A 23,952-nucleotide genomic window follows, 5' to 3' on the forward strand; every position below is an offset into this window, starting at 1 on the left:
CTCCAAAGGAATGTATAAATTACTTTGTGACGCTTCATGTAATGTATAAAATGATGTCCGAAACTAATTTGCTGTCTTCAGGCCCCAACATTGTCACCTGATCTCCTGGTCGCTGTGTTTAATTAAAGCAACTGTTTCTGTTTGCCAAATGCCTCTTGTCTTTTATTTTTTCAAGGTATAGTCACATTCAAGCAACATCCCTACTCACTTGTGTGGGTTGGCCTAGTGCCTGCATCAGGAAATGGCCCAAAACGCAACATGGAGAAGTCACATTTTCCACTCGAAACTGACCGTTTTTTCCATTGTGGGTATCTGTGGATTTGGGGCCATAGCTCAGCCAGGACCTAGGGAATCGTAACAAATCTTAAACTTATTTAAGATTAGACATCTGAGGGAATCCAGGGTGGTGTGACCAGTGTGGCTCTCGCCAGGTTTTTTATTTATTCAGAATCCCTTGGAAACCTTAAACTTTGACCACAAAAACAAATTTCTTTATTTTTCTGTGATGGACAGATCTGGAATCTGTGGGGAACCACAAACTTCCTTCCACCCAGCATTCCCCCAAATCTCCCAATAAAAATGGCACCTCACTTGAGTGGGTATGTCTAGTGACTGCAACAGAACCCGCCCAAAACGCAACATGGATACATCATATTTATGCACTCAAAACTCACACTTCTTTTGCAAAGTAACATTGTGTAGATTGAAAGGAAAATGGACACCAAGAAAGTCCATTGTAATATATGTGCTAGCACTCTAGGAGTTGAAAGTACTATGGAGAGTGTTGAAGAACAGGCATCCTAAAATGTAGATAAAAAATGGCCTCTGTTGATATGAGGTAGGCCCAGTGGAACAAATTTAGCCGAAACGTGTTGGTAGGGATGTTTTTATATTTTTGTGCACCCTGCAAGTTCAACGTATTCACACAAGGTTGGTAATACATTTTGAAGCTTTGGACGCTGGATGAGAACGCCGCTGTGTGGATTTGGAAAATATAAATGTGTTCTCTCCTCCAATGTACAGCGTCAGGCACCGGATGTGAGGTGCACAGAAACACAACGGGGAGCTGAATTACCGCAGCCCTACACCACATGGAACAGTAGGGAAAGTGTTGGATAGCGGAGCGGTGAAAATTACTATTCCCACTACAATTACTGCAACAGTAAGAAAAGTGTTGGATAGCGGAGGGGTAAAAATTACTATTCCCAGTCTAGTGAGTGCAACAGTAGGGAAAGTGTTGGATAGCGGAGGGTAAAAAATTACCATTCCCACTCCAGTGAGTGCACCAGTAGGGAAAGTGTTGGATAGCGGAGGGGTACACATTACTATTCCCACCCCAGTGAGTGCAACAGTAGGAAAAATGTTGGATAGCGGTGGGGTAAAATGTAATATTTCCTCTGAAGTCAATTCAAAATTAAAAACATACAAACATTAATTGTTACATAAATTTAATATTTTTTATTTCCTACCCTATAACACCACAGAATTCACAACACACATCTAAGAGGTCCAGGGACCGACCACCGAAGTCGCGGCGGTCCCACCATGTAAATGAGGATGCACCCACCACACTGGTGGGCGCATCCTGGCCCCTTTACATTGCGGGTGGATCTACTGGCTGCAGACCCACTCGCAGCCAGTGACTAAGTGGCTTGAATCTTTTCTGACGGGTCGAACCCAGAGGGTGCAATTGAGAGACCAGCTATCTGAGGCAAGTGATGTGACCTGGGGTGTACCCCAGGGGTCCTCTCTTTCCCCTTTGCTCTTCAATATCTACCTACAACCCTTGGTGGAGGAGCTAATGCATAGAAATTGTCAAACTTTTAACTATGCTGACGATACCCAGCTTTTGGTCCAGCTGGAAGATTCAAGGGAAGCACAGGAATCGGTAAGGAACTTGCTCCGATTTACTGTAAATTGGATGACCAATAACCTTCTGAAAGTAAACGCTGAAAAAACAGAGGGGTTGGTCATCACAAATCGAGTTAATCCCTGGTGCGACCTGTTTTGGCCTCCAGAACTTGGTACAACACCTATTCCTGGTAGGGTGGTCAAAAGCCTGGGACTAAAGATTGATGTAGACCTTTCCATGGCCCTTCAAGTCTCGGCGGTGGTGGGGTCGTGCACGGGGGTGCTGATGCAACTGCGTAAGTTAGCACCTATTCTATCAGCCCCCACTCTGCAGTCCATTGTGTCCGCCACAGTCATCTTGAGGCTAGACTATGGCAATAGTTTATATCTTGGCTTGCCGCAGAAGTTGCTGAGGAAACTACAGGTTGTGCAGAATGATGCGGCCAGGTTGATCTATTCCCTACCTAGGAATTCGCAAGTAACCCCACTCCTCAGAAGTTACACTGGTTACCTGTCAAGTTTAGAGTGCAGTTTAAGTGTCTTTGCATGGCTCACAAGGCAATTTTCGGCAAAGCCCCAGAATACATTAAACAGCGCCTGAGGAAGTACATTCCAGGCACAACCTTGCATTCGGGTACGGCCTCCAACCTCATTCAACCTAGATTTAAGCTAAAATCTAAAGGGGGTAGAGCTTTATCTGCACTTCTTCCGCAATTGTGGAATGAGATACCGGCTAGCTTGAAGGTAGACCCGCAGTTATAGTTCTTCAGGAAGAACTTGAAGAACCATCTGTTTAAAAAGACAACATCTTCGTCCCACGTAGGGCGGACGGCGGAGTGATCTAGGAGGCAGCAGGTTATGTTCCTTTCTGTATGAGCGCTTAGAGACCGGTGGTGATAGGCGCTTTACAAAAATACTTTAACATAACTTAACATAACAGTGTAAATGGACTGTGCACGGCATTGCCATGCACGACATGGCAGGCACCACGTGGTGCATGGCAATTAGGGGGGGTACCATAGGTACCCCCCATGTGCACCCCATACCACCCTGGGGGCCCGCTACGGGCCCCCAACAGCAAAGACCACGAGCCTTTCCATGGCGGCAATGCCGCCATGGAAAGGCTAATTACGGCACCCATCATAATATGGATGGCGGTGTCTCACAGACACCGTCTCATGTTATGGCCATTTTACGCCCGGTCGACGAGTCGACCGGCGGAAAACCGGCAGACGGTCTTTCCGTGTGCCGGGGTCCCCCCGCCATACTAATATGGCAGGGGGAAATGGGTGGAGGGCAGTGAAGGATGTAGAGCGGATCCTACATCCTAATCGACCCCCTAATGTCTAAAAAAGTGCACCTCCATAATTAACATAATTAATGATCAAATAAACAAATATTATTAATTAAAAAACAAATTAAAACAGATAAAAATGTATTTACTCACCAAACGTTACCCCTATAAATCCAAAATCCACACACAAAATAAAAAAAATTACCATAAATATTTATCAATTAATGAATTAATAATAATGAGCAACTAATTATTAATTGATGAAACCTAAAATACTTTCCAGCCTCTACCGCAATAAACACCACAACACACACCTAAAAATCATTACACAATTACCAAAACTTACTTTCCAATTATAAATTAATATCAATTAACAACTTATTAATTAATTTAAAAGAATACACTTCCCACCCTTTACCACTATAAACCCCACAACTCACATCTCAAATTAATTACACAATTGCCATATTTAATTTTTAATTAATTACCATTAATTAACAATTATTCATTAATTAATTATAAATAAATTACTTCCCACCCTATTCTCCTATAAACCCCACAACCCATTCTTAAAAAATGACACAATTAACACATTAATTACAAATTAATTAATTCATAAATTCATAATAATTAACAAGCAAATGATAAATAATCATTATTAAATTAATTCCCACAACTAACACTATATATTATATATTGAATAAATATTAATATATAAATGATTATTACATTTATTAAAATTAATTACTTCCCGCCCTATTCCCCTATAAACCCACAATCCACTCCTACAAAAATGACACAATTAACATAATTAATAATTAATTAATAATAATTAACAACCAATTAATGAATATTTAATAACAAAATCAATTCCCGTAATTAATATTATAAAATATAAATTAAATAAATATTAATACATTAAAAATATCAATAATGTATACAAATTAGGAGATAAAGCAGGTAAATTATTAGCATGGCTAGAACAAAAGGAGCGGGCCAATAGATGGGTGGCACAAATCCAATTGGATGAAGACATGTATACGACAGAACCGCAGCAAATAGCAGAGGCGTTTGCGGTACACTATCAGAAAATATATACCCCAGAAGCCACAAACACCATAGAGGACAATTTAGATTTCCTCAAGGATATAGCTATGCCCAAACTAGCCCCGTCCGCGATGGAAGCCCTTGAAAATGATCTGGCTCCTGAGGAACTGACGTCCGCAATAGCCGCGCTACACACAGGGAAAGCAATGGGACCAAATGGAATACCAGTTGAGCTATATAAAAAAGCAACGACACAGATTGTGCCGCATTTACTAAATATGTACACCGATAGCTTAGGGAGGGGGATCCTACCAAGAGATCAAAGACTAGCCACTATAGTGGGCATCCATAAACCCCATAAACCACCGCACGAATGCGCATCCTATAGACCGATCTCCTTGATTAATGCTGAAGCAAAGATTTTGGCAAAAGTGTTGGCAACAAGGCTGCAGGCATATCTAGCCACAATAATACACTCGGACCAATCCTGACCAATCCGGATTTATGCCTAATCGCAATACCGCCCTTAACCTGCGGCGTCTACATGGTGTCCTTGCACGCCAACACACTATAGAGGAGGAGGCCATTATCCTATCACTAGATGCTAAAATGGCGTTTGATCTGGTGGAATGGCCCTTCATTTTTGCAGTCCTTCAGCACGTGGGATTTGGTCCCAAGTTGTGTGCCTGGATCAAACTGCTTTACACACGCCCACTGGCGCAGATAGTAGTAAACGGCCATATATCGACCACCTTCAGCTGGGACGGGGAACAAGGCAGGGATGCCCCCTCTCGCCACTTCTTTTTGCACTGGTACTGGAATCACTGGCGGCCTGGATACGACAAGATCCGGTTATCCGTGGCCTGAAATGGGTAAGGGGATGGGAAGACCGCATATCCCTATATGCGGATGATATCCTGCTATACTTAGCATCCCCAGCGCGCTCAATCAACTGTCTCTTAGACATATGTACATCGTACGGTCGGGCTTCCGGATATACTATTATCTGGACAAAATCGCACCTCTATGTACTCCAGGGTCCCCCACCACGGCTTCCAAAGGGATGTACGATACAGATAGCAGAGGAAGGGTTCAAATATTTAGGGATATATGTCACAGCTGACAGGACACAATTTATTAAAGAGAATCTCACACAGCCCCTAACACGGCTCCACTGTGACGTCAAGCATTGGCGTTCCTTGCCACTGACGCTACTGGGCAGAGCGGCTCTCTTCAAAATGATGGCGCTCCCCGATTCTTGTACGCATTACAAAACACGCCTTTCCCAGTCTCCCACGCATACTTTACAGCAATAAACGCTGAAGTGACTAGCCTATTATGGGAGGGAAAAACATTGCGAATAGCACTTCATAAATTAACAAGAAGCTGTTATGACGGAGGCATCACCCTCCCTAACATAAAAACATACTATTGGGCCTCACAGCTGGTAGTTATAAACCAATGGCTTCATCATGGAGATGACCCAGCGTACCATATGGATCGACAGCTGCTGGGCGAGGGTAGAGTCATGGGGCCATTATATAACAAGAGTAGGAGACACAACCTCACGGGCCCGACGGCGCACACTATACAAATATGGTTTGAGGCACAGCGGATGTTGGGATGGGAAGGAAAGATAACACAGGCTATGCCATTATGGGACACAAAAAGACTGGGTATGTTGGGATCTCGCGAGTCGGAGACCTCTGGAAGAAGGGAGAGGTACTTACATTTGCACAATTACAGACTGCTTATGACCTAGCACATACAGAAAAATTCCGCTACACACAAATCAGGCATGTGCTTATGGCAGAGATCGCACCAGGCACGAAGCTGGCGGAATCCTCATCACTGGAGGATAGACTCCTTACAGACCATCTCAACAAAAAAGCCATATCTCAGACATATCGCAAAATCATAAATAATCAGCCGGACCCTCTAACCGTCCTTAAATCAAAATGGGAGACATAAATAGGAGACCTCGACGAAACAGAGTGGCAAGAAGCCCTTTCATCCCCCAGGGAGGTAGCGATACCATCAAAACTCAAACTGATACAACTGAAAATGCTGCATCGCACTTACTATACCCGAACTCTCCTATACAAACTGAAGCGAACAGACTCACCACTATGTCTTCGACAGTGCGGACAGGAAGGGACTCTCTTTCACACCCTGTGGATGTGTCCCATAGTTGTCCAATACTGGAGGGCGGTGATGCGTATGCTTTCTGAGGTAACAAAACTCACGACTCCCAGAACCAAGGAGATGCCTCCTTAACATATGGGAACCCATGGATCTTAACCGCACAATGTAAACATGGGTAACATTAGGCATGATGATGGCGAAGCGAAATATAGCACAGAGGTGGGGATCCAGACAGCCCCCTACCCTCCCCCAGTGGTGTAGAGACATGGATACCACAATGATTGCTGAAAAGGCAGTAGATGTACATAGAGGATGCCCCAAAAAATGGACCCAAATATGGGGGGGATGGAACAGCTACCGAGAGGGTATATGCGAACCCCCTAAGGGGAACTCAGATTCAAAACTTAGTGACTAAAGAAATTGAGGGAATGGCTGGGGAAGGGGTGAGAAATGTTGAAGTCCTGGATAGGACACTGGCTTGGAGGAATGAAGTAGGATCTGCATATGTTAATGTAATGCTGTGCCGGATGCTGAGTGAATCTACATGTACTTATGGAATGATCCTCACTGTAAGCAATGCCAAAGATTGTTATGCAGGCTTTGGAAAAATCAATAAAAAGAGTTTAAAAAAAAAAAATACAAAAAATAAAAAGACCATAAGCAAGACAGAGTGATTGAAAAAAAATAAAAAAATAAAATAAAAATATCAATAATTTGATTATAATTAAATTACTTCCCACCCTATTCCTCTATAAACCTACAACCCACTCCTAAAGAACAAGTTACTTACCTTCGGTAACGCTTTTTCTGGTGGATACAGTATCTGCCTGTGGATTCCTCACCATGTGAATATCCCCTGCGCCAGCAACGTTCGGAAACTTTTGTAGCAGTCCACGCCGATGAGGTCGAAGACGACGTCACAGAGACACGGCTCCGCTCGCGACTCCGCTGACGTCACCGGCTCCATAAGAAGACCTCGTCGGCGTGATGACGTCAGTTCCGCCCCTTTTTTCCGTGCTTTCGAGGCACACGGACGGACTGACAGCAATATGTACATAAACAGCATACACAGTACACAATATGCATATTAACACATACAGTGTAGAGAATATAAATGACATCACTTACTTGACAGTAATAAACCAATTTGAAACCATCAATAGAAATACAGCATAGAAATACTAATATAGAATCACTGGTATAGAAGGATGGACAACGGGGAGGCGGGTGGGTCAGTGAGGAATCCACAGGCAGATACTGTATCCACCAGAAAAAGCGTTACCGAAGGTAAGTAACTTGTTCTTCTGATGGATACATCTGCCAGTGGATTCCTCACCTTGTGAATAGATTCCACAGCAGTCCCCACTCCCGGAGGAGGGTGACCACCCTTCTACACCAGAAAATCCTGAAGGACGGAACGAGCAAAATGTCCGTCCCTCCTCACCTCGGTGTCCAAACAATAATATTTTGCGAAGGTGTGAAGGGAGGCCCAAGTTGCCGCCCTACAAATGTCCTCCACAGGAACCCCCCTAGACAAAGCAGAGGTGGAAGACTTTGCTCTAGTGGAATGAGCCCTTAAACCCTCCGGAGGCTCCTTACCAGCCAAAGAGTAACAAATCTTGATGCACAAGACAATCCACCTGGAAAGGGTGTGCTTGTGCACCGCTCGACCTTTCCTGCAGCCGGCAAAGCCCACGAAGAGCTGATCATCAACCCTGATGTCCTTTGTCCTGTCCAGGTAAAAGCTCACCGCCCTTTTAGGGTCCAAACGGTGAAGTCTCTCCTCCTCCTTGGAAGGATGAGGGGGAGGATAAAAAGAAGGAAGGGTAATGGATTGTCCCAGATGGAAAGGAGTTACCACCTTAGGCAAAAACGCAGCCCTGGTCCGGAGTACCATTCGTTCAGCATGCACAGTCAAGAATGGGGGCTTTGAACTAAGAGCTTGAAGCTCACTTACCCTCCTTGCCGAGGTAATTGGGATAAGGAATACCGTCTTGAAAGACAACAGCCTCAAGGGACACTTATGTAAGGGCTCGAAGGGAGAACCCATAAGATAGGTTAATACAAGATTTAAGTCCCATTGGGGCACAATAAAGGGAGTAGGAGGAAACTTATTTGTAAGACCCTTTATAAAACGAAGAACAATAGGCGACTTGAACAGTGACGGCTGATCCGGCAGGCATAGGAATGCCGACAAAGCCGATAAATATCCTTTAACTGTAGCCACAGCAAAGCCTTGCTGAGCAAGAGAAAGGGCAAACTGCAAAATGTTAGACAAACGAGCCTTCAAAGGATCAATTGACCTCTCCCCACACCAGAGTACAAATTTCGACCATCTATAGGAATATATGGATTTGGTGGAGTGTCGCCTGGCCGATAAAATAACATCCACCACGTCTGGTGGGAGAGAGAAAGAATTCAGGTTGCCCCGTTCAATCTCCAGGCATGAAGGTGTAAGCTCTGGAGATGGGGGTGTAGAACCTGCCCCTCCGACTGCGAGAGGAGGTCTGCCCTCAGAGGGAGACGGAGCGGAGGGCACGAGGAGAGGTGGAGAAGATCTGTGTACCACACCCTTCTTGGCCAATCCGGGGCGACCAATATAACTTGGGCCCGGTCTTGGCGAATCTTCCTCAGAACCTGAGGAATCAAGGGTATGGGAGGAAAAGCGTAAAGGAGTCGAGAGTCCCAACTCAACTGAAACGTGTCCCCTAACGCCCCCTGCAGCGGATACTGGAGACTGCAGAATGACGGGCAGTGAGCATTCTCGTGAGTGGCGAACAGGTCCACCCGAGGAGTTCCCCACATCCGGAAGACGTGACGAACCACCTCCGGATGAAGCCTCCACTCGTGGTCGGCTGAGAACTGCCAACTGAGACTGTCCGCACGCACGTTCAACACCCCGGCCAGATGATTTGCCATCAGACAAATCCGATGGTCCTGAGCCCAGGACCATAGACTCAAGGCCTCTCTGCAGAGACATAGAGACCCCACCCCTCCCTGTTTGTTTATATACCACATCGCGGTCGTGTTGTCCGTCAGAACTTGAACAGACTGACCGCGAAGGGAAGGGAGGAAGGCCTTGAGTGCCAAACGAATCGCCCGCAATTCCAGAAGGTTGATGTGAAGCAACCTTTCCTCCGGAGACCAAAGACCCTTGATCTCCAGATCCCCCAGATGAGCACCCCACCCTAAAGTGGATGCATCCGTTATCACTGTGGCCACCGATGGAGGTAAATGGAAGGGCTTCCCTTGGGACAGATTGCCCTCCACGCTCCACCAAGACATTTCCGCTGCAGCTTCTCTGGAGATCCTCACAGACTCCCTGAGATCTCCCTTGTGCTGATACCACTGCTTGCAGAGGCACCACTGTAGCGCCCTCATGTGCCAGCGTGCATGGTTGACCAACAGGATGCAGGAGGCGAACAGACCGAGCAGGCGAAGGACCTTCAGAACTGGAACGACCGCTCCGTTGAAAAATAAAGGAATCATTTCCTGTATGTCGAGAATCCTTTGTGGAGAAGGGAATGCTCGACACACAGTAGTGTCCAGTACCGCACCTATGAACAGGTTGCGCTGAGAGGGCACCAGGTGAGATTTGGGCACGTTGATCGAAAAACCCAATTTGTACAACAGCCGAGTTGTATCCTGCAGATGACGCAGCACCTTCTCCGACGACTCCGCCTTGATCAGCCAGTCGTCTAAATAAGGGAAAACTGAAATCCCCGACCTTCTGAGATGGGCTGCCACCACCGCCATCACCTTTGTGAAGACTCGAGGTGCCGAAGTAAGACCAAACGGGAGGACCGCAAACTGATAATGTTGCGACCCTACCGTAAACCAGAGGTACTTCCTGTGCGACTTCAGGATGGGGATGTGGAAATACGCATCCTGCAAGTCGAGCGACACCATCCAGTCCTCCTGATTCATCGCCTGAAGAACCTGCGCAAGGGTGAGCATCTTGAACTTCTCCTGTTTCAGGTAAAAGTTCAGGATTCTGAGGTCCAATATCGGACGCAACCTGCCGTCCTTTTTCGGAATCAGAAAATACCAGGAGTAACATCCCTGACCCCTCGCCTGCTCCGGAACCACCTCTATCGCACCTTTCTGAAACAACTTCAGGACTTCCTCCTGCAGGAGAAGACAGTGGTCCTCCGAGCAAGCCCCTTGGCAAGGAGGGTAATTTGGAGGGAATTCCCGAAAGGGAAGGGCGTACCCATTTTCTACAAGATCCAGAACCCAGAGATCTGTAGTTACAGATTCCCAATCTTGTAGAAAATGGGCAAGCCGGCCCCCCACAGGCCCAGCATGATCCGGAATGTCGAATCTAGGGCTGCTTTGCGGAGGTGGGAGGGACTGAAGAAGAGGAAGAGGAGGAGGAGAGTTGACGGCCACGTGAGCGACCCCTAACTCTTCCTCTGTATCCCTTGGACAAAGAGCCTTGCTGTTGTTGTTGCTGCTGCTGCTGGACTGGTCTGTAAGAGCGAAAAGTCGCCCTACCAAAGCCTCTATACCTTTTGAAAGTTCCTCTCGGCTGGGATTGAAGGCCCAATGACCTAGCCGTAGCCTTACTCTCATTGAATCGTTTGAGAGCAGCATCCGCCTTCTTCCCGAACAAACCAGACCCATCAAAAGGCAAGTCTAATAAAGTTGACTGCACATCAGAGGAGAATTCAGAGGACTTTAGCCACGCACCCCTCCTGGTGGCGACCGAAGACCCCATGACTCTGGCAACTGAGTCTGCTGTGTCCAGACCACTTTGGATAACTTGGCGAGCAGCCGCCTGGGCATCAGTCAGTACTTCATTGAAGCCGGCCCTATCCTCTTCTGGCAGCTTTGGTGCCAACTTCTTTGCCGAGTCCATAAGCGCATGGATATAGCGCCCCAACAAACACGTTGCATTTGACGACTTAAGAGCCATACTGGCTGATGAAAAGACCTTTTTGGCCGATTGGTCCACCTTCTTAGCCTCCCTGTCTCCTGGAACCTGAGGAAAAGCCCCTTTTGATCGTCCCGAACAAGCCGCCTGAACTATCAAGCTTTCAGGCGAAGGGTTCGAAGTTAAAAATTCAGGATCCCCCGGAGCCACTCTATATCTCCTTGCAACTGCCCTGGAGACTGCAGGAGCTGAAAAAGGTTTGCGCCATACCTCTAGCACAGGTTCCATAATAGCCTCGTTAAAGGGTAGCAAGGGTTCCGAGACCGCAGTAGGTGAATGCAACACCTCAGTAAGAATATTAGCTTTAAATTCTGTTGTTGGTAATTGGAGATCCAACAATTCCACAGCTTTTCTAATCACAGCATGATACGGTGCTGCTTCTTTAGAGGGTTCATCCGATGGTGGAGTGATCTCCCACTCTGGAGACAATTCCAGTCCACTTTCCTCCTTTAACTCTTCAAACACATCAGCAGATTCCACTAACTCTCCCTCTTCAGACTCTTCCAACAGAAAGCGTCTCTCATCCACCACTCTCTGTGCTTCCCTCCTTGAACGAATCCGGATCTGCGGCGTCGGCAGCGCCGTGTGCGAATCCGACGGCGCCGGCAGCGGCGTCAAACGCGTATCAGCCGGAGCAGCCGGCGTCGAACGAAGTCGAGTCGGCGCCGGTGAAGAGGGAAGCAGCGTCGATGTTCTCGGCGCCGGTAGCTGCCAAGACGGCGTCGCTGGAAAGAATGGCATAAACGAAGCTTGAGGGTAGACCTGCGGCCCCTCCAAATTGAAAGCCATCGGACCCATCGGACCCATAGGTGCACCAGGGTTATACATTGCCCTTGAAAACACCCCATACATAGCATTTAGGTAATGCGTAGGGTCCTGACCTGGACCAGGAAAAGCAGGATACTGGTCAGGTAACACCGGACTCGGGCCTGCCGGCGCCGACGGTGGAACAAGCGGCGTCACAGTCTCACCCGGAGCCTGACAATCCTCATCCGGGACCGGATTCGGAGACGGAGCCGGAGGACTCGCTGGAGCCAGAGATGGAACCGGCGTCGGGGATGACACCGGCACTGGAGAAGCAGCCGGAACCGGCGAAGTCACCGGAGAAGAAGGAGTTGGAGGCGAAGCCGGGACTGGAGAAGGAGACACTGACTCTCTCCGACGTCGAGTAGGCGACTTCGTCTTTGAAGCCGATTCTTTATCGGAATGATGATGCGAAGAATGCCTCCTCTTCTTTTTATGCTTCTTACTCTTTGAAGCATGCCCCGAAGTCGACTTGGACGCCGACCTCGACCTCGACCTGGATCCAGACCTCCTTCTTCCTCTTTTTTCCTTCTTCTTCATTCGGGCGATGAAGAGCTTCGCCTCTCTTTCTTTAAGCGCCTTCGAGCTCATTTTACAACAGCTTGAGCAACCTCCCACATCGTGGTCTGAAGACAAACACCAAACACAATCGTCGTGCGGGTAGGTGATAGACATGTGCTTGCCACATTCTCGGCAAGGCTTGAAACCAGACTTCCTCGTTGACATTATCAAAGAAGAACAGAGAAATTCCAGAAAATACACAAAGTAACAAGTAATGCCACTAGTAACGATTCCCAAAATCCGTTGGCGTCGTCGGCGTGGAAAAAAGGGAACTGACGTCATCACGCCGACGAGGTCTTCTTATGGAGCCGGTGACGTCAGCGGAGTCGCGAGCGGAGCCGTGTCTCTGTGACGTCGTCTTCGACCTCATCGGCGTGGACTGCTACAAAAGTTTCCGAACGTTGCTGGCGCAGGGGATATTCACAAGGTGAGGAATCCACTGGCAGATGTATCCATCAGAAAAAATTAACACAATTAAAATAATTACCAATTAATTCATTAATAAAATTTACCAACCAATTAATAACTAATTCATAATAAATTAATTCCCACAATTAACATTATATAATCTAAATTAAATAAATACTAATAAATAAAAAATAATAATTAATTTATTATAATTATATTACTTCCTACCCTATTCCCCGATAAACCCACAACCCACTCCAGAACTTAAAAATGCAAAATGCAAAATGTAATTAACATCAAATTAATAACTACTAAAAATGTAATACATATATTAAAAAACAAATGCAATACTTATACAAAAAATAAATCACATACTTTTAAAATACATAACACTAATTTAAAAATCGATATTTTAAACAACTATATTTTTGCAAACGATATTACTAAATTCGATATTTAAAAAAAACATTATTTCTTTCCTTAAAGTTGATATTCTTGACTACGATATTCTTGCTGTTGATATTTGTGTATCACAATATTTCCAACTCGATATTTGTGTATGTCGATAATTAAAACTCAATATTCTGTCTGGGCAGCATATTACGAGTTTCCTCTCATCCATGGTTTACATGGAGGTTCTTCCCCCATGTAAACCTTAGACGAGAGGATACAAAGATGGCCCGCAAAGGCCTCCCTGTGCCTCTACCGCATGTGGATGCACACAGGGGGGCATAACATGTTCCCTCTTGTGTTCATGCATGGCATGAAATTTCAAGTCTATGCCTTGCAGGAACCTTGTAGTGCAGTCCCATTGCTGTGCCTTTTTCAAAGGGACCGAGGCCTTTAAATGAGGCACCACCATGGAACGCCACACAACCCTCCTGCCAGACTACTGAAAACTCATTATCTGGCGGGAGCGGCGGTGACCATCAGTGGAGCAGTGGCACGGCGGTTCGCACCGCTGAGCCACCGCTCTGCCAAAAGTCATAATCAGGCCCTCAGTGTGACTGAACCACTTCTTAATTAATTTCAATCTATAGCCCAGACCCACTAAATCTCACAGTTTATGCCATCGAGGGGTGGAATATAAAAGACTTCTGAAGGAAGGGGCCCTCTACGGCCACTGGGTTTTCTTACAACACCAACACCAACGACATCCCGCCGTCGCAAGCCCTGTACGACTCCCTCGCCATTTATTTCCACCGCAAGATAGCAGACATCCACAACAGCTTCAACACCCAGACAGCCCAAACAGACATCAACACAACAGACTCTCCGCACACCATCGACCACGACCCCCTGCTAGCCTGGGCCAACATGAGCCTCGATGACACCATCAAGACCAAGAGCACAATCCACTCCGGCTCGTCGTCAGACCCATTCCCGTACCATATCTTCAACACAGCCAGCAGCTCCATCGCACCCCATCTGCGCAACGTCATCAATCTCTCCCTCGAGACCACGACCTTCCCAGAGACCTGGAAACACGCCGAGATCAACACCCTACTCAAAAAACCCAAGGCGGACCCGAGACCTCAAAAACTTCCGGCCCATCTCTCTGCTTCCATTCCCGGCCAAGGTCATCGAGAAGATCGTCAACAGACAGCTAACCCAATACCTTGAAGAAAACAGAATCCTGGACCTTTCCCAGTCAGGGTTCCGCAGCAACCACAACACCGAGACTGCCCTCATCACCGCCACCGACGACATCAGGACCCTGCTGGACAACGGTGAGACTGTGGCCCTCATCCTCCTGGACCTCTCCGCCGCCTTCGACACCGTCTGCCACCGCACACTATGCATACACCTCCACGCCGTAGGGATCTGAGACAAGGTTCTGGAATGGACCACCTCCTTCCTCACTGGCAGAACCCAGAGCATCCGCCTCCCCCCATTCCGATCCGAAGCCTCCGAGATCATCTGCGGCTTACCCCAGGGATCTTCCCTCAGCCCGACACTGTTCACCATCTACATGGCCCCGCTCGCACATGTCACCTGACAGCATGACCTCAACATAATCTCCTACGCCGACCACAATCTACAGATCCTCTCCCTCTCCAAGGACCCCATCACCGCCAAATCCAACTTCCACGAAGGAATGAAGGCCGTCGCCAACTGGATGAAGATCAGCTGACTGAAGCTGAACACGGACAAGACAGATGTCCTCATCCTCGGCTCCAACCCTTCAGCCTGGGACGACTCCTGGTGGCCGACGGCACTGGGGGCAGCCCCGACACCCACTGACCATGCACGTAACCTGGGAATCATCCTCGACTCAACGCCCTCCATGACCAAGCAAATCAATGCCGTCTCCTCCTCCTGCTTCAACACTCTCCGCATGCTCCGCAAGATCTACAGGTGGATCCCGACAGACACAAGAAGAACCGTCACCCAGGCCCTCAACAGCAGCAAACTCGACTACGGAAATGGCCACTATGCGGGAGCCCCGACCATGCTATTCAAATGACTGCAACGCATCCAAAATGCCTCTGCACAACTGATCCTCGATGTACCATGCCACAGCCACATCACCCCCCACCTGAGAAACCTGCACTGGCTCCCCGTCAACAAGAGGATATCCTTCAAGCTCCTCATCTGCGCACACAAAGCACTCCACAAGACTGGCCCAGCCTACCTCAACAGACGGCTTTCCTTCTACATCCCCAACTACCAGCTCCGCTCCTCCGACCTTGCACTTGCCACCGTCCCTTGCATCTGAAGAACAACCACCGGCAGGAGATCCTTCTCCCACCACGCTGCCAAGACCTGGAACACCCTCCCACTGAACCTACGACAGACCCAAGACCTGCTGACCTTCAGGAGGCTACTCAAGACCTGGCTGTTTGACCAGTTGCGCCGCCCCCCCCCCCCCAGCGCCTTGAGACCCTCGCGGGTATGTAGTGCGCTCTACAAATGATTAATTGATTGATTGATTACAACCACCTGCTATGCCTTAGCAAGAATGAAGAGTCGGTCACACAGAAGAAAATACAAACTTAAATTTTATTAGCAATACTCTGCAGAGGAGTCCAATCTAACCTGCAACCTAAGATGTCTGCCGAGGGACTGGCCCCCAACAATCTGTAACACGTAATGAACCTTTCTGAGAGCTTTCAACCACGCCCCCAATGGAAAGTTACCGGCCTGGGACGAACATGAACAAAGGAGGTACAGGGGGATGAGCTACCACCTGCCAGATGGGTACATGCTATCCGAGTCTCATCGTCTTCTAACATGGGAGCAGAACGACACACTTGGATAGGCATGCAAGGGCAAAATAGCCTATTCATTAGCGAGTCGGGAAACAGCCTTGGACAGGAGAGAAAATAATAACGAAGTACAGTGTTTTGCTGAGGCAAGCAATACTAAATATTGAGGCCTAGTACGGGCACAGCCTAAGCAGTCTAATAAGGATTACGAAATACAAAAAGGACTCACACTTGCTAACTAAAGCCTGCACATGATGAGGATAACTCAGTGGGTTGCATAACGTGTATACAATGGTGTCCATTTAGCCACACACTGCTAACCTAATATAGCATGAAACAAGTGCATTGCAGGGATGGGTTTTTCAAACCTAACAGACCCTCATTTTAGTAGAGGTGGCTAAATGCTTTATTGGGCTATCCAGTAGGGTCTTTACAATTCTAATTGGGGAGAAAGAAATTGCATAGTCACTCTAGTTGCAAGGAAGAACAAAGCAACACATGAGCATTGAAATCACCTGATACTCAAAGATGCCCTCATCAATGAGCAATATGTCCTGAATTTCCTGCATCATCATTGTAGAGATCTTGTTATCTCATCTTGGCAATGTTGGGGTAGGGGTGAGTTTATCCACACAATAGGTGCAACAAGCTGGAAGGCAAATAATGCATAAGCAACATGTAAAGATGACTCCTGCGATGCCTATTAGGGCAAGTAATATCTTCCATCCCCACGATGTCAGCAGATCCCAGAGCCTTTCTGCGAGAGACCATGAACCATTATCCTGATGCATATCTGAAGCAAGTCTGTGTAATTTCTGTATTGTGGAATACACATTAGGGGCACTATCTGGAATGTACACACAGGAACTGCTGCCGATGATGTGGCAAGCTCCACCCCATCAGCCAGAATGACGTCTAGAACTATCGGTTTTTGAAGAGCAACGAGCCTCGTAGCTTGAAGCTCGACTGTAATATTAGTCAGTATACCAGCAGTAGTATTAGTAACTCCCTCAACTACTCTGGCAAGGCGACGAATGTTGCGACTATTGAACGTGGGACCCCAGAACAGCAGAATGCACTTCATTAAAACTGGAGGGAGGTATCTGTCTGATCAATATCGTCTGGATTGACAACTCTCTTAACTCTGTGCACATGGAGATCCCTACGCTGTAACTTATGATCTTTGTGGTAATTGGATGATGCAATATAAATGGGAGGATAGGCGGAAGGAGACATAACACCGGCTAGACCATCCCCTGGGAAGCTATGTATAAGCCGGTTCCCCCCAGATAAAATATACATTTGGAGGTGTGAGCACAGGTGAGCTGTTAATAGTGTTCAATCGGTATGTGTAGTTACCATGGCTCTGTCCTACTGAAATGTTCCCTGATCCCTCAACAGAGAAACTAGCTGATCCATTGATCACAGGGATAGGCATGGATCTGTTTTCAGTGATATTGCGTTCCAGGAAACATTTAAAATATTCAGTGACATTAAACCCTTGAAAATCTAGCATTTAATTTCATACTTAAGTGACATTCTCGTTAGCCTTGAACATGTTCATACCAGCATCTGGGTGCAGGGTACCCACCTTGCCATCTGTTGCAGGTGTATATCCTTGGTGTACCACTATATACTCCAACACTGCTTCGTCATCAGCCTGTACCATTTTCATGGCATCAGCATAATAGTGCATGTATAGAGCAGTTGAAACTAGGCTTCACAGCTAACCAAATATGACAGGGGCAAGGACACTAGCAAATCATTTTTGTGCATAACTGAGGGAAGTAGCCCACACATCAAACAATTTGTGGCATTAGTAGTGCTGTGTACCTGATGAAGCATTTGAACAAAAGCATTTTGGACATAAGTTTGTCTATGTCTCTCCTTATGCGGGCCAGTGTGAAAAATTAATGCTCAGCTGGAGCTGGGGTAGTCCCTATCAAGGTGTGCTTGGGATGCTGTTCCTCCAAGTACCAGACCACCCCAAATAGTGTTATCATTACCAGGAGAAGGAACACTACCACCACTACCCTAATCCCAGTGGACCAACTAGACCACCCAGGACCATTCTGCTGCAGTGGAGGAGCCACTAAGTGCTGCTCCTCCTTCATGACTATATGACCAAATTGGTACATAGAAAGAACCTTAGGAATTGGAGCCACAAAAATGCAACCAACCAGAGGGGTACAATACACCCAGTGTCTGTCAGAGACTCACTGGCATGTACCTATTGCTCACCAACGACGGTGCTATGAAGCACTCCCACGGGGAGCTGCGTGATCGCAGCCCTTGCGGGAAAACAAATCCTCTTCTTTCAGGATAGGGCACCCTCTGCCCTGGGCAAATACCCTCAACGATCCTGTCCAGTGTCCAGGGCAGTGCACCAATGCTGTTCACTCTAATCTAAAGAAGGCACCATAGACATAGCACCTTTGCCCTAAACCCAAGTCCTTCCCTAACTCCTGGACTATCCTAATGGCGCACTGTCCTTCCGTTGGGGCCGCAAGTTGTACCAGGCAACCCCAGGCACCTCTTCATCAACAAAAAGGGGAAGAAATTCAGGCTCACCAGGGCATTGAGACTCTGGTGTCTGTGCACCAGAAGTGGGAGCATCCGGGGTGGCCCTTATCTCCGGGGGACTGCCTCAAATAGGGCCGCGTCACTTTCCTCCTCTGTCTGCGCCCACCTCATTCGGGCGTCAGAGAAAGGAACGAAGCGGGCCACTGACTCCCCTTGCTGATCAGAGATGCCCTCGACTATCCAGCAATTATACGGAAGCGGTAGAGGTATCCGTTTGACATGCGAGCCATGCATCCAGTGCTTCCTGCCATCAACCTTCACGGCTGAGCAGGTGGTGAGAAGGACGAGGAGAGGCCCTTTCCACCTCAGCTCCAAGCAGTTTTTCAGTTGGAAGTTTTTGATAAGCACAAAGTCGCCGGGCTGTATCTGATGTCCGGGCCCCTCTGGCACTGGTTGCAGCGTGGCATGAATCTGTTGGTAAAGAGAACGAAGATCTTTAGACAGTTCATACAGATAATCTACAAGCAGGGGGTACTCTATCTCGGAAAAGCGCTTGGGTTTTGGAATGCCTCAGACATTAGCGGGGCGTCCAAAGACCACTTCGTACAAGGACAACCCTGTTCTAGAATGCGCTGTTGCCATGGTAGATCATAAAGCCAAAGGTAACACATCTGGCCATGGCAATCTTGTAATTTCTTGGATTTTCGCTAACTTCAATTTGAGAGTACCATTGTACTTCTTAACCAGGCCTGCCGACTGGGGGTGGTTCACTGCATGAAACCTCTGCTTAATATGCAAGCCCTTGCACACCCATTTAATGACCTTTGAATTGAAGTGACTTCCGTTGTCACTCCAAATCACACGTGGCAATCCGTAGCGCAGGAAGAACTCTTTCAAGAGTGCCTTCGCCGTCACCATGGCCGTATTTTCCTTAGTGGGATAAGCCTCAATCCATTTACTGAATGCACAAATCACTACCAGTACATACTTCAAGTTGTTCACCCGTTCCATTTCGATGAAATCCATCTGGAGAACCTCGAAAGGGAAGGAAGGCGGTGCAAAGTTACCTACAGGTGTAGGAGTGCCTTTCCCAGGATTTTGCTTTAAACAAACAATGCAGTGTTTCACTAGGTGTGTGGCTACCTTGGAGATATTATCGTTCTGCCATACTGGGTCCAGTAGCTCGCATATTCCCTTGGCACTAATATGTGCGGGACCATGGGCCATGGTCACAACAGGGAGCACATATGCATTTGGAAGCAACAACCTCTGTTTTACCCGACTAGTCAGTCCAACACCCATACTCATCCAGACACCCTGTCCTCTCTTCCCATATTGCCAGTTCATCTACAGTCACCTCCGTCTGTATTTCCCTGACATTTTCCAATGTGTATTCGAACATTCCATTGTCTGAAACCCATCTAGCGGGACCTGCCACAAACATCTTGTTCCTCTCTGCTCTAGCTGTCTCCTTAGCTGTCTGATCCGCAAACGCATTGCCCCTCCCCACATCGTCTGTCCCTGCTTTGTGAGCGCTGCATTTTATTATTGCCAGCTTATCAGGAAATGTCAATGCCGACAACAGTCTATGTATTAATGGGCCGTGTTGTATGCGCAACCCATGCGAGGTCAGGAACCCTCTCTCCTCCCAGAGCGTCCAAAATTATGGGCCACCCTAAAGGCGTACCGACTTTTGGTGTAGACATTAACAGTCAGTCCTTCACTCAACTCACAAGCCCTAACAATGGCGACCAGCTCTGCAGCCTGGGCCAATTGGTATGGGATACGGGATGTCTCAACAACAGTGTATAACGTTGTGATTGCATAAGCTGCAGTGGTAGTGCCATCTGGTAATTTGAAACAAGAGCCATCGACATAGAGTTTCCCTTGGGGGTCAGATAAGGGAACATAAGTCAGGTCTACCCATCCTTTCGTTTCTTCCTCAGTCCGAAATAAACAATCAAATACATCACTGTCCTTTTCTTCCAAAGGGATGGGTAATAACGTGGCTAGGTTCAGAGTAGTTGAAAAAACAATAGGTTAGGGGGTCAAAGGGAATTTTAAAGACCTGCGCGGACAAATCCCCAAATCACTTAGAACAACTAGGAAGAAGGTCCGGGGTAACGACAGACAGAGCATTGCCTCACGCCCTGAGTTGTTACCAGGAGTGCAGGACGCATCCCCGATTGATTACGGGTGATTATTTTACATCCCTACTGTGCCGCATATCTGAAGATAAGCAGGTACCTGTGTAGGTTGTATTGTTCCTTTGTTGTGTTTTTCACTTTACTTTCAACATTTGCAGTAGTTTTACGATTTGGTCCTGACGAAAGCCACTGTTATATTGTTTAGACACTAGTTGGCTGAAACATGTAGACCACTGAGGACGTGTTCCTACAATTTTTGTGTACACGTGTTCCTCTTATTCCTGCATTTTACTTTGACACCATTAGATACTGAGTAAAAATATTTTTTTACAGGTAGTCAATTTTAAATCACATTTTCTTTCTTATACACTGCACTTAGCTTCACCACACTATTGGCAGCCTTTGTCACTAGGAGATCTTTACCCTCCATGTCACATCATAAAACATCCGTGAGCTCCTCCTTTTTACAGTAAATAAAGGAGTTGCAGCTCTTTAACTACACCAGGTGCAGTTAACGGAGGTCCCAGATGATGAAGCATGCCACCTCGGTGGGTGATGGGACTTGGTCCCCTATTTAAGGACTTTCTGTGTCTGAATATGCTGGTTTGCTGTCTTTGTGTCTCAGCTAGACTGTTATAGACCCGCGGATTCTTAGGTTCAGAGTAGCACATTGTTTGATGGTAATGTGCGGAACAAACAAGGTCAACTCATATCCAGTGAGAAGCGCATTAGTAAGGTGCTGCGTCTTTGTCTTGTTCACAAAAGTGTGTCCCCAGCATGGGGTACTATTACTGTGAGATCAGTATCAAAGACGAGCCCTGCTGATTGTCTGAGAGAAACTGCCGCCGCCACAGCAGCTCTTAGGCAGCTCGGGAGTGCTCTGGCGACATTATCAAGGATGGCAGAGAAGTAAGCGCAGGGTCTCTGCTCACCCCCGAAACCCTGTGTTAGAACAGAAAGCGTGCAATTGTCCGCACAATGTACGTAGAGCACAAAAGGCTTCTGGTAATCGGGAGTACCAATCACAGGGGAAGAGCAAAGCGCAACCTTTAATTGCTCAAAAGCTTGCTGGCATACAGATGTCCAAGGCAAAGGTTCATACACATCTTTAGTGGTCAGGAAAAGAAGGGGTTTTGTTAGTAAGGAGTAATTAGGGATCCAGTGCCAACAATACGAAGATATCCCAATAAATGCACGTACGTCGCGTAGGTTCTTAGGAACAGGCATATTAGTAATAGCAGCTATGGGTTCAGGTGTTAGTTTGCTACCCTCCTTCGACAGTAGGTGACCTAAGTAGGTGACCTCCTGTCGACAATATTGACCTTGTGTCCATGGTGTGCCAAATGAAACAGTAATTTAACCATGGCCTTTCTGCAGCCATCCTCAGTGTCCGAAGCCACAAGGAGGTCGTACTGCAGCAGCACATTACCAAAGGGAAGCTCCAAGGAATCTAATTGAGCTTTCAAAGCTTTACTATAAATGATAGGACTTTCTGTATAGCCTTGTGGAGCACAACAGAATCTAAAGCTCCTACCGGCTATTGCAAATCCAAACAGATATCTGCTATTTGGATGGATTGGAATGCTAAAGAAAGCATTCTTCAAATCTGTTACTGAAAAGAATTTGGCTGATGGGGAAATCGTTGTCAAGATCGAGGTAATGTCTGGAACCACAGGGTACTGGGGAAACACAATTGTATTGACCTCTCTAAGGTCAATGACAAAATGGTAAACATCAGGATGGGCAGCAGAAGAATCCAAGGGTGTCTTTTTAAGATTAGGAAGAATAGGGCTATTACACACATTCGCTACTGTCTCTTCAACCACACCAGACTTAATCAAATCCTGTATTATTTGCAATAAGGCCTTTATATCTTCCTGAGATATCTTGTACTGGGGAATACATGGCAATTTAGTGTTGTCTTTGATTTGCTTAGAGACTGGTGGGATCTGGAGTAACCCCACATCCGTGTCTCCTGTAGCCCATAATATGTACAGCACACCTTTGAACTCAGCGGGAAGGGGGCATCCTTTTTGAAGCATTGTGTGGCAGAGGCACTTGTGGACCGACAGTCATGTAAACACCTTCTGGAGAGAAAAAATTATTGCATGCAACCTTTATAATAAGTCCAATCCCAGCAAATTTTCCCCACAATTTGACGTTAGTAAAAATGGTGAGTCGACCGTAAAGGGGCCAATAGTCAAAGCAAGAGGCTTGGAAATGGGGCTAACAGCCGGCATGCCTGAAAAACCCACCAAAACATTATTTTGGCCAGACAGATCTGCCCCGGGGACCAGTGAATGGGAAACAGAGCTATTCTTGCCCCTGTATCAACTAAATAATTGTCGGTCGTACCCTGTCAATCAGCAGTGACGTAAGGTCCATGCTGATCTACAGGCACTGGAACTGGTCCCTTGCCCTGTCCCTGGCTGTCCTAGCTGTGAGACAACCCCGTCACTTCGTCCATGTCATAATCATCGTGATAATACTGTCTCCCTCGGGGGTAGTCAAAATAGTTCTCGCTCTGCCTGTTGTGTGACACGTACTCTGACTGCATCCCCCCTCTGCCTACTCCTCCTCATCCACGCCCTCGAAAACCTCGACCTCTCGGAGCATCACCTTTCTACAACAACTCTGGATACTAATTCTGCCAGTGTCCCTCCTGCTTACAGTACGCACATTCATTAAGCCCAAGGGGGGGGCGCACTTGAAGCACTGCCCATGTTAGACCGAGGTAGCTAAGGCGCCAAACCCAAACTTCATCCTCTTCCACTCCCACTACCAACTTGGTGCATCAATACCCTCGTCTTCAAATCCTTTGATTTTTTCTCTACCCTTTCCTTGTCCTCATTCTCTCAATGTTCATAGTACTGTGCCATACTTAATATTACTGACGGGAGGTCATCCAAGTCCTTTCCGAAGCCTGCAACCGTGTTGCAATCAGGGAGCAAGTTAGTCACAAATCTGTTAACAAACAAGCGAATACCACCCTCATGTGACAGGTCCTGACCACTAAAATTTAAAAAC

The sequence above is a fragment of the Triturus cristatus genome, chromosome 3_2, assembly GCF_964204655.1.
Source record: "Triturus cristatus chromosome 3_2, aTriCri1.1, whole genome shotgun sequence".
NCBI classification, from domain to species: Eukaryota; Metazoa; Chordata; class Amphibia; order Caudata; family Salamandridae; genus Triturus; species Triturus cristatus.